General features: G+C 38.3%; 1 long non-coding RNA gene across 1 annotated transcript in view; it reads right to left on the reverse strand.

Moving 5' to 3' along the window:
* Positions 1–3686: 3686 nt before the first annotated feature.
* The window catches only part of LOC114921159 (uncharacterized), a 36809-nt gene continuing 27740 nt past the window's right edge, over positions 3687–12755 (reverse strand). Inside the window, exons 2-5 of the long non-coding RNA XR_003809457.2 lie at positions 5291–5346; positions 5115–5188; positions 4442–4552; positions 3687–4304 (exon numbers count right to left, since the gene is read on the reverse strand). This is a non-coding gene — a long non-coding RNA (uncharacterized lncRNA). The remainder of the gene's footprint in view (positions 4305–4441; positions 4553–5114; positions 5189–5290; positions 5347–12755) is intronic.

A 12755-nucleotide genomic window follows, 5' to 3' on the forward strand; every position in this document is an offset into this window, starting at 1 on the left:
ACACAAATCTATTCATGAAAGGTATTTGTGCATTCTCTCACAATATCACATTGGGATTTAAGACTGTATAAAGAAACATGACTGTCTGAAGTATGCCACACTGGTATATGAATTGAAAACTAGATTCATAATGTGCATCTATGCTGTTGTTATTTTTGTTTGCATCTACTGTATGTTTGTCAGTGAAGCTCAAACACTCAACTTTGTGAAATGAAACTTTAAATACAAAAGTACACACCAAGGTAAGGCATGAGTATCCCATTTTGACAGCAGTTGATTTCAGTAGTTTTTCCTGCTTGTGTATTTTCATAAAAACAAATAGATGTTTATGCACTGTTTCACTGGCGACCCCTCAGAGACACCCATAGGTGCTATTTCCGCTGTACAAGCGTGGGTGTGATAATTAGAGCTGCAGAACAAAGGCTGCTATTGAACACGAACTACAGCCTCGAATTGCCTGTCAAATTCCTGCTATTTCTTACTGTTGCTGTATAAAAAAAACAACTTACAGGACGCCCACTTTCTTTTCTTCACTTGCTGTTCTTGCCTTCACTTCTACCAAGTATCTCTCTTTCTCTGTCTAGTCTCACTCAGTAATTGCCACTCTACTGGAGCCTGATGTTTAAAACAACAGGGCTTATCTTGAACTCCATGCAGCAGGGATGGCCAGCAGAACTACAAACAAACATGGAAGAATTTTACAAAAGGGAGGGAGCAGCCTTGTTTTCTGATTTTGCACGAAAAACTGAAAATTACTCAACACATTTAGGGTGTTTACATCTAAATGCTTTACATTGTACAGAATGTGCATTGTAATTCTCTGTACTTGCATTTTTAGATTTAGTGTACATTGGAGCTCTTTTACATTGCCATTACATTAAAGAATCATCATAGTTTATTTTTAGGTCTTTTTTTAAATATAGCAAAATTACTTACAACTATATTGTAGACTATCCATATGTAAGCTTGCACTTCAATCAAATAAGACTGAAACACGATCATTAAAAATTAACATAACAGCTTAAGACCTGTTGCACAATTTTTGAAGATTGTCAAGTTTTTTTTAAATGCAATCACAAAACATCATGTTTTCAGTCATTAGTCAGTCAAAGTCATTATAATGCTGCCCTTAAATGTTATGTCAAATATCATCAACTTTTTAGTAACACAACCATAACCTGGAAGTGGGAGGAGTGCAGGGAGAGAGAGAGAGAGAGAGAGAGAGAGAGAGAGAGAGAGAGAGAGAGAGAGAGAGAGAGAGAGAGAGAGAGAAACAGGGGCTGAACATGGCAAACCTTTAAAATTTCATAAGGCAATGAAAGAACAGACAATTTTTGAGCTTGAAATTGTCATGTTTGTTTTCTAATTTTTCAGTAATCCAGTATACTTCTAAAATATAATGAATGTGTATAAAATAATGTGAATATGGACATCAGTGAGAAGTGTGGATTTTTTTACAACATGTCGTTACATGTGGCATTATGCATTAGCAGTTGTTTGTGTTATGAGTTGTTAAAGTGGCCTGTATATTGAACTGTGGCCGTAGAAAAGCACAGAATGATAGTATACTGCGCAACATACGTATTTTTGTTCAATTTATGGATTGCTATAGTTTGCTTTGGACAGTAAGAATACAGAAAGTCTTCGGAAGAATAGACACAAAGGTACATGGACGGAGCGATATAGAGATAATAGAGCTACTGTCTGTGGCAGAAAGCTTTGTACTGTCAGATGGCAGCTGGTACAAATGATGACTTGAAACACTCCTTTGTACGTATAGCTGCATCAGCTCTGCAACAACACAGGGTGGGAGGCTTCATCCAAGATAAATTAATCATTCGCCCCCCTGCCGACGCCTCCAGGGTGTCGACGCTCAGCCCTGTGACTCTGCCAGCCTCAAGAGGACAGGGTCAGTGATCAGAATGCTTCATGGTCTGCGCTGTCTGAGGAGGCGTTGGGGAATGTGAAGCATTTTGGAAGGTGTGCGGCACAATGTCAGATTTTGAAGCAGCTGATATACTCTGCTGCCTTACAGTCCAGCTAATAAATGATATATCATACACGGATCCACTTCAGTCTGAGAAATTATTTCCAGCTACTGGGCAAGTGAACAAAACTTTTTTAAAAACATAAATTTAACTTAAAAGTGCTAATTAAGGGTCAAATTCTCAAAAAAAGATATCACAATCCAATGACTAAGGTGTTGCACCACGAATAATTGTGCTAATGGCACCCTTTACTTCACATACATGTTCATTTATCTTGATTTGTGGTGACACTTTGTTTATATTCACACTGTTATTTATGTCAAATATGAGCTCGGGTTTCACACACAAGACCTGTGTTCAACGCTACATGTTTTAATGCACAAAAACAAAAAAACACAAAACAGTGAATCCATCTGATTCAGTGTGCTCATAAACACCTCTGTTGCTGCAAGTCATTACACATTTATAAGAAAACACAAGTTAACCGAGCTGTGAATCATCAGTAATGAGAACTGTGAGCTAACGGCGTAATTGAAAATAAATTGACCTGAATACATTGCCTGCCATCAAGCGTGAAGCACAGAAATTTTCAAATATGAGATAAATAAGTTTATAGTGGTCCTGTCCTCCACCAGTCTCCGATATTTGTGACGTGAAGTTTTATATATATATATATATATATATATAGAGAGAGAGAGATAGCAAATAGAGAGAGAGGAATAAGGGGTCAGAGATAAACAGAGAGACAGAGATATGTATAGAGATAGAAGGAAGAGGATACACAGGAATATATAGAGGTGAGAGATGGGGGGGTAATGGATAGAGAAAGAGAGATAAGATATGAGGAAATAAAGACGAATAGACAGATAGACAGAGATAAGGATTGAGAGAGATTAACAGAGATAAGAAGAAAGATAGAGATAGACAGAGCTGACATTGGTGTCTCACAGACATCTCCTTTACATGACTCACTGAGAGCAGACATGGAAGACGGCGTGTTTATTCACAGCCACAATTGATGGATTGAGTTTGACAGTTTGCACATGTCTTACCAATCATTGAATTTGGTTAGAAGTTAAGAGAACCAGAATCTCTCCTGGGCTTTACAGAGCTTTAAGGTGAATTTCAGCTCATATAGCTTGCCTGCAACTTTACTCTTGATAAGTTTACCATGTCATCCGAAATTAACCATTATATGTCAGTTTTGTTTTCGCAACTTGTTTCTTCCGCTCCAAAAAGACAAAAGAAAGAGTAATTGGAAGTTAAGCAGCTATAAATAAGGCATTGTTTTTTCAAATACATATGTTAGTTTTTCTTCTCTATGATGTACATTTAATCCAATGAGGCATTTTTTTTGTGATTTTACTTAGACTTAAGCAAATACTTTCATTTAGTGTCTCACTCATTATAGGGAGGACTTTCTAATGATAGCTGTATTCTATAGTCTGGGGGTTGTGGTTTTGTGCATGCTGGGTCATGGTGTTTTTAAAGAGGGGGATGTTTACACTTGTTCACAGTGTATGACTGAATGGGTCTTACTACTTTCTGTATCTCTACATGTCAGGGGGGCTTCACTGGAAAATAGGTCACTGAATTTCTTTCTATACTTCAGCTGGCTTTACTTTATTCTAATGAATTGGACCTGAAGGTTTCCTGAGATTGCACTACATTTTGGAGAAAAAAACGTCCGGTCACATTACTCACAGTTCACAGTGGCATTAGTCTTCCTCCTCCGAAAATAAACTCACCAGACTCGACACCCGAATTGCACGGACAATTCTTCCAAAAATTGACTACTTATTCACTCTCTCGCGCGAGACCTGAGAGGGAGGGAATCCCTCATTCCCGCTTTCCTACCGTCAAAAGCCATAAAAAGAGCAGAAATGAACAGTAAAATCCAAAAGCAAATATTGATATTTTATTGCAGATTTTGTGTGTACATTTTGGTCATGAAGGTGCCCAGAGGGTACATAAAAAGACTAATGCAATCAAATCAACTTTGTTGCTGTCTTTCACAAATCCAAGACTCTAATCATCATTCAGCTAATAACCTTGCTTTTAAAGGGTTACAATCCTGAAAATAATTGAATGTTTGGTAGTTCTGAGCAAGTCAGAAGTGTGTTTAAATTCACAACGGAAAATATAAATACATTTGAGGAAGGCACAAGGGTTAATGTTCCAGTAGTGGTGTTGTTTTACCTTGATATACTGAAGAAGCTCATCACGAGGCAGGATACTGCTCTCCACTGTGGCAGCGATCAGCTCTGGAGCCGGCTCTTTGTCCAACATGAAGAACTCCACACTCCGTACACTTCCCTGTCAACCACCACAAAGCATTATCTCTATCTTAAAATAAAACTTGTAAACTAAAAGTGGTACTAAGGGGAGATAGATATAAGTTTGAATCTTACACACTTGTATATTGTAAAATGGGTTTTTCATAAAAGACACACCTTCTGAAAGTGAAGTCTGCAGTTGTATTTCTTGTGCAGGTCCAGGAGCTGACGGAGGTGGGACACCAGGGACTAGAGATTCTCCACCTTTTTGGAATCATAATTATCCTCCTTAAAAAGAACAAAAGTAAAACATAGGTCAGGGTAGTCTATAGAGCTGCGCAAATCGTTATCCCAATGAAAAGATTTGCAACAATTTTTTTCACTTCCTACACCTAATGGCATGTACAGCTGCAAATCTGTACATGCAACAGATTACAGATTACAAGTTACAGATATCATAAAGTGCCTGGCGCTCATACACCAACAGCGATTGGTTATTTACAACCAGCAAAGACGCCAGTATAAACACAATAAACAACTGAGACAATAAAGACGTAAGGACAGGGAGACGACGTGCCATAACACCTGGCGCCATCCTCACCATAAAGCGCACAACTCTGTTAGTTTAATATAATCCTATAAAAAAGGGAAAAAAAGATCACTCTGGAAGCTGTCTCACTAATGATGATTGTAAAACCATTTTTAGTACAGTGCATTACGAAATGAAATTTAAATAAATGTGAATCAGAAAATATCTTTCTTCCCATAATAACACATCAATACATTTTTTATTACAGTTTACAATAAGGCTGAGATAGACAGATAGACAGGCAAACAGTCAGTCCCTTACCTCTAAATCCAGCTCAAATGTGACGGCAAACTTTTCAGCCTCTTAAAACGTGTTTGTGAAGAAGTTTGCTAAGTCTGGGAATCAAAGAGTCAAGAAGTCAACTAAGTCAAAATAATTATGAAAATATTTTACAAAATGGAAGAAACACAGAAATGCATCCAACTAAAGTTAAGTACCTGTTCTCAGCAAAGCCTCAGTGAAGCATTTGACGACGACACAAGAAATAGGCTCTCTTCGATTATTGTTGAGAACAAAAAAACAAAAGAAAAACAAAGACCACTTAGTATGTTAAAACTTTTATCACATTCTTGATTCTGGATATTGAGCAGGCAAGTTAAGTAAGATCTGCACAATAAGAAGCTCCCGTTTGAGTGACGTTTTGAGTCAACTGAGGAAGAGCATGTTGGCACTATGGTGTCTTGGTGTGCAAAATCAGAAGGACTAAAATATGCTACTGAAAGGAAGAATATGCGATTTTTTGATCCAGCAGATGTCGTACTTGAGCACCAGCATGAAACCAAAACAATCAGCGCTGCATTGTTGTGTTAGAATGCTAATGCTAGCGATCTTTATTAAGCTCGTAGCTTCACACTGCATGTAAATTTACACAAAATGACCGTGATCTAGAAACGCTTACGTGACATTCAAATAAGCAGTGAGTACTGTACGTTCATTTTCATTTCTCTAGTCCCTCAATGAAACAACTTTTATAAGCAAGGGGATGAGACTGCCTGCCGTCCCGGCGATGTAAACACGCTGTAGATACTGCTCGGAAAGCTTGGAAAACATCACAGACAGTGGGACTCAGGTGCCACACTCATTGTAGACAGTCATGAATCACAGAGTTATTTTCAGAGGATATACTTGATTTCTGCTACATTTAAGTGTTAAAAATCACATTCCTTTAAATGTGCAGAAATAATTAGGCCTTACTAATCACGTAAAGGGTTAACTCATGGTAAATCATCATTATTGTGATATTTTTTTTTTTTTTATACTTGGTGGAGGGCTTTTCGCGGCCCACCTGCAGTACCCACACGGCACACCACAACTGTTGAAATTAAGCAGGAAGAAATGTTTTTTTCCTCTCTCCAACAACAAAAGCCATGTACAAGACAAAATCAGCAAAGAGATAAGAAAAAACACCCCAAGTGATGCCACAAAAAAACAAATGTTCCTCACAGGATCTTTAAGACTTGCCAAAAAGATAGAAAAGGAGTTTCAAAAGCTGTAACTAGGAGACTATCTCACATGAAATGGAGCTGATGTGTCAAACTGTACTCATGAGCTGCTCAAGAAGAAGATAAAGGGAGGCATACAGACTCAAAGAGATGAAATAGGAACTCAAATACTGAGACAAAGATTGACTTCAGTTTTATAAGCCTTTGGAAAACCCCTTCGAGTGATCCATAAAATGTTTATTCCTTCCTGCAAGCAGTGTCCAAAGGATTTTTCATGGTACATTGGCCCTCTGTACACAACATCATATCAAGCTATCCTCTGTATCAGCCTTTGGAGCATTGTTAACATTTGAATGCACAAAGACTCAACAGTTTCCTGTGCCTGAAGATGAATGTGCATTAAAATTTGATCACATTCATTTTTACAAGTGGCATGAGAAGTTTAAATCCTGAACACACACGCACACACACATGCACACACACACCACACACACACACACACACACACACACACACACACACACACACACACACACACACACACACACACACACACACACACATGCACACACACACACACACACACACACACACACACACACACACACACACACACACACACACACAAACACACACACACTTAAGTAAGTTACTTTATTCATTTCATCACAAATTGTGAACTGTAAATGATGCTATACTTTGTTAGTATTTGGTGTAATGTTTGTTGTGTGAACACTGCAATAGCATAAACAGCAGCAGGAGTAATTCTAGAAACGACATTTCCTGTCTTGTTAAACACATTGGAAACTACAGGAAAGATGTTCTGAAGACTTTAAGCGTTCACTATTCACTCACATACAGAAAAGTAAAATGTAAAAGGGTAGTCATTTTCATGAATAATTAATATGACGTTGACAGAATTGCACGGAACTAAATGTTAAATCAACATTTCATCATCCCACATTTTACTTAAAGTTGGGTACAAGCTTAAAAAGTCAACCCAAAGTCCAACTATTTCAGTTTTGGACTAAAACTCAATTAAAAGAAATCTGAACGTGATGTGAAAAATCAAGTAATAATGGACACTAAGATGGAAAATGTTCATCTGTACATAATAATGTACAATTATTTTAGGTAGGTTTGGATGGATGCTTACAAAGATCTCCAAAGTTCCATCAGTGAATTGCAGCTGGCAACTAATTGCAAGTGGGAGCCTTTCTCCTCAGGGGGTAAAGCACATGTTCTGTCAATTCAATGAGACATTCGACAACATTTTTAGCTCTCTGCACCAAAACCAGTTTCATCAGGTTTAAAGAAAGCTAAAAACACCATTTGGAGGATCCAACTCAGAACACTTGTATTCCAAAGTCTGTAAGTCTAATAGGAAATTAAAAGTTACATCTAGAGAAAAAAAGATGAAAGTGGTTAGAGTTGGATGGTGAGTGAGAGAAGGGGGAACAAGTGGAGGGTAAAAAGGTCCTGAGTTCCAAGTGGTCAAGGTCTCAAGATCTGACTGCCACAAAGGAGAGAATGGAAAAGGATAGAGGAGATGTAGTCCCCTTGAGGTTCAATCTGCACCTTCCCGGGAGAGGAAGGGAACATGCAGGAGAAGAACAGTAGGACTGCAAGAAAGCCAACATTCTTATGTAACCATATGTTTGGAAGTTTAACTAATATACCAATTAAGGAGTCAAGGCAGCAATGAAAGCTAAGACATATTACCCAATGTGTTAATCTGTGAAATGTGTTTGCCTTGCTTCAAACACAACTTGACTTTCAGAATGTTGCACTCCCTGTAGAAGCTAAAACCTCTCAATCCGCCAATAATGAGAAGTCTCTCCACTCTGGGTGTGGAGTTGCTGACACAAAGCTTCAGAGTGATACATGGCTTATGAGTGTGTGACTAATAGAAATAGAGGGATAATCCCTCTCACTGCTTGGGTCTGCAACCGACTGGCTTTGGTAAAGAGGAGAGGGGCTGATACCTCGCCTTTTTAATCCCCAAAAAAGATAGACGGAGAGAGGAAACGGTAAGAAAGGAGGAGGGAGGGAAAGGAATCATGAGGTAAACATAATAAAAAAACAAGAAACAAAATCAGACAGCCAATACATGTTGTTATCACCATGGTTACGGAGAGGAAGAAAATGGCCGAAGCCTCAAGAATGAGTCACCAGCTAATCAGAGAAAACATGATAATGATATTGTGAGAAGAAACTCCCAGGGAAGAGAACAGTTGGCTGTTGAGGAAGCGGATTTATGTGGGGGTGATGCAACAATAAAAAACACCTACCGAGGCGTAAATGTGACTGCAAGTGATTTCCTTTTCATTGAAATGTGACTGGTTCTGCGGTTCAGACAGAATTTCACACCACCTGATTCGGGTAAAGCCATTCATCAAAAACCCTGATGGCTTCTCCCAGTGAGGAAACATTTGAATAAGCCATGTTGAGATCAAATCTGGACAGTAGTCATGTTTCATATCATTGATAATGTTGGCTTTATTTGAATTAAATTAGTACTAACTGCTGCTATTGTTTTTATTTCAGTTATTTAGATCGTTTGTAACTCATGTCTTAAAAAACTTCGATTGTTTTTCCCCTCTATTGCAGTGGGGTCTGTATAGTGACTGAGAAAACATACCATTTATATGTTATAAAAAAGTATTCTGCCGTTGGTTACATAATTTTGTTGTGCACCAAAAAATGTCATTGGATAGTAACTAACAAACCATCATCTAAATCCCATTAATCTGCTGCATGTTAACAGTTAAAACACATGTTGGTTACTGTGTAGTTTTTAAGTTTGTAGATTTGAACAATTTGATAGGCTTTTAATGACAGTGAATCCAGATACTTTGAATGACTGTAATTTGGATAAAAATTAGAGGCAGTGAGAAAAAAGCTTTATATTGTCAGCCACTAAAACCTGTTTACATTTTATACTATTAAATATTGGATGATATAATGTTTTGAAGTAGGCGATATTGGGTTTATTATTAGCATATTTTGTCTGGGTTCATCCTGTTGATTCAGTTAATATTCTTTGGCTTTCTAGTTCTTTCCGGTGGAGCAACTCAAACGGAGAGTCGTGACAGCAAGCTGAGGATGTCGGGCAGAACATCTTTGGATCCGTGGCGGTAAATCTGGAGGGATTGAGTTTGCAAACGGAGGCTGGAAACGGAAAGGGATGTACAGATTAATGGATTCAGAGAGCTCTTAAATTTGTGCAGAGGGGAAGAAAGGGAAGCTCCTTTGATCAGAGCTGCTTCTAATCCCATAGACATTTCAGTAATTAAGCTAAACTAAGATAATCTCTCTGCGACAGGGACATTAAAAAGGCTTCCATTTTCATTCCCCTCATGCTGGGTCTGTAAAACATCTCCTTCTTTAGAGAGGAACTCTTCCCATTAATATCTCTGCATACACGCAAAAGTGTTTTAAATTCCTCTGATTAATCACACCTGTAATCAGGCAGAAGTTGGCTGGAGCTATGCTAGAAATTAAGGTTCTGAAATACCGTGAGGTGAAATCATAAAATGGAAATGTTCATAGAGAGTGCAAAGAGTGATATACTGTATATCTCTAACTGTGCAGCCGTTAGATCCATGTCTATGCATTTGTTACTGTGAAAAAAACTCTAATTCAAAAACATCAACTCTGTTTAAAGGGATACTTCACCCGTTGAAACATGAATCTGTATTGACATTGGGTCATATATGTAATAGAAATGTGAACTAAATTTTGAAGTTGGTGCCTTCTTGGCCAAGAAAAGGCAGAAAGTGTCTTTTTGGCTCATGTGGATGAAAGACACCAAATCCCAGAATATTGTGCCACTCCCACTAAGGTCAGGTTTAGAGACATATTTAGCCTACTTCAACACAAGGCTGTTTCCTCAACTGAGTCTGAGATTTCTTCCAGAAGGAATTGGTATCTTGTAAATTCCTGGCAGAAAACAGACACTATGTCTGTGTCCATAGGCAAACAGTGAGAGCACCGACACTACCAGTCTGCCCCAGCTCGAGCCGCCACAGCTCCTCGTCCTCACCACCACGGCTCCTCGTCCTCACCGCCACCGATAGGCAGGCCTTGTGTCTCGGCTGCTGAGCTTGCAGGAGCCGGCGGTGGCCAGCAATATAGCCGTGAGACGGTTGCTGCCAAGACACAAGACCGGCTTGTCGGCAGCAGCCATCTCGCCGCTATATTTATATTTTTTCGCCATTATCAGCTTTCTCCATAGAGCCTGTTAGCATAGCTTCCAAGCAATATGGCGGACGTTAAGTTTCGATTCTGGGAGTGAGTTCCCACCCACTGATCTGTGATTGCTCTGTAGCTTCAGTGGTCCAAAATATGAGGAACTAGCGTTGTAGTTTCACCCTGCTAACCGCAACAGCTTCCAGTGATGCAAAATTATGATTTTTGCGTCACTGGAAGCTCCTTTTCAGACTTAGAAATACAACAATTGTCGTTGCACAAGTTGTAAGTAATAAATGATGGATCAAACTGGTATACTTCAGACAAAACCTTCCTCCCTCTTGTTACATTATTTAAACAATGTCAATATATAACGTCCACTTGAAACAGCATTACTGTAGCAACTGCATTAGTGATCATCTTCAAAATGATTCCCACACTATATAGTCCACGTTTATTTAAAATGAAATGTGTCACTTGCCGTACCCGTCTCATCTTTAAAATTGACAAAAAACTGAGCACAAAGAATCCAAACAAAGAAAGGGCACACAGGTGGAAATTTATAACTCAAAGGAGGAAGAGTGTGCTGTCAGAAATACTCTGAAACCTCATCCATCTCAGCTTAAATGCTTCAAATCAAGATTATTTACCTGCAAACTGCATCCTGCTTTGATAACTATTGAACCATTGGATTGGGTCTTATCACTGTTTGTGTGTGATCTAGCAGCTTTGATTAACATTTGGGGCTTCTTTTTAATCAGTATCTTTACTGATGCTAAATTGCTTGTGTTGCCTGGCAATTCGTAAATCATAGACAATAAAACAGGCAATGAGTTTTCTCAAATCCTCACCCCATGATGGATCAAACCAACACTGACAAAGACTAAGTGTGCTACAAATACACACATTTGATACATGTCTGTGTTGTTTTCATGTTGTTCAGGAGTTAGAGCTCACCTTCACATCACATTGTACATCAAGTAGTGTTCATATTGTGCTAAGGCCTGCCTCCTGCTGTGCTGCAATCTCTCCAAATAAATGGAGGACTATTACTGGCTGGGAACACACAGAGACGACAACAATGTTGTCATCAAGAACCATCATTGTCTCATTTATAAAGTGGAATGAATTGCTTTATGGCTGCTAAACACATACTTAAATCTGACCTATTAATCTATACTTTCTGTTTACGATAACATTCAAACGGTGACCTGACAGAATTTCTTAAAAATCTCCATCTTTCAATTTAAATCTTTCATTTACTGCCATTAAAAAAGACAATATGTTACTCAACAGTGACAAAATATTAAGGATTACAGACACATAGTAATACTCATCATCATCAGGTATTATCACTGACAGCCGTCTCCTCGTTCAGTTCAACAGTTCTGTTAAAAGCAGCTCAAGATATTATGTATTTTATGAAGGCAATTTGTAGTAGAAAGGTTACAATTAAATGACAGAAAAGGATTAATAATGCAGTGGAGAAATATAAAGTAAGTGAAGCACAGCCTAGATGGAAAACAATAATGACTACAAATTTAAGTTGGATTGTTTTTTGTTTCTCCAGTTTCGAGATTACATCTTTTATGTGCATGCTCACTGACTGTCAAAGCTTACTGGGAAGACTGAACAGAAGAGTCTTGGTTAGTATGATCACTGCTCTTTCTTATACTATATAGTCTTTCTTATACTGTATACTATGTGTCGGAGAAAATTTTGAAAAGGGCACCTAAGGTATTGTATAGTATTTTAGTGTCCTTATTTGAGTATAAAGTACATTCAAAATGTCACATTGCATCATACTTTTTAAGTATTTAAGGGGGAAAACCAAAACAAAAAATATACCACATGACTTCTGGACATTTAACAAGCTGCCAATTAGCTGGATGTCATCAAATTAACTGAGAAATATCCTCGATGTAATGAAGGCACATCTCCAAACGACAGCTGACAGTTTTGATGTACACTTATGTGCATCACAACTTTGGGTCCTTGAAAAACAAGCTCAGGCAATTTGGCCCAAACGCTTTGCCTTGAAAATAAGTGTTGGACACTCACGCTTCACTACACGTATCAATTTCCCTTCAGGCTGAGTTGGTCTATTCAGCATGTAAAAGATGTGCACAATAAGGACAATTTGTATGTTTACATTGCAGTTTAATCAGTGAAATGTACTGTTAAGCAGGAAAGGACTTTAATGATATTACAGAACCTAGAACTGTGTTCCCTGCAGTTGTGTTAGACTGGACCAAAAATGAGTCGATTT

Source organism: Labrus bergylta, chromosome 14 (genome assembly GCF_963930695.1).
Source record: "Labrus bergylta chromosome 14, fLabBer1.1, whole genome shotgun sequence".
In the NCBI taxonomy this organism is placed as follows: domain Eukaryota; kingdom Metazoa; phylum Chordata; class Actinopteri; order Labriformes; family Labridae; genus Labrus; species Labrus bergylta.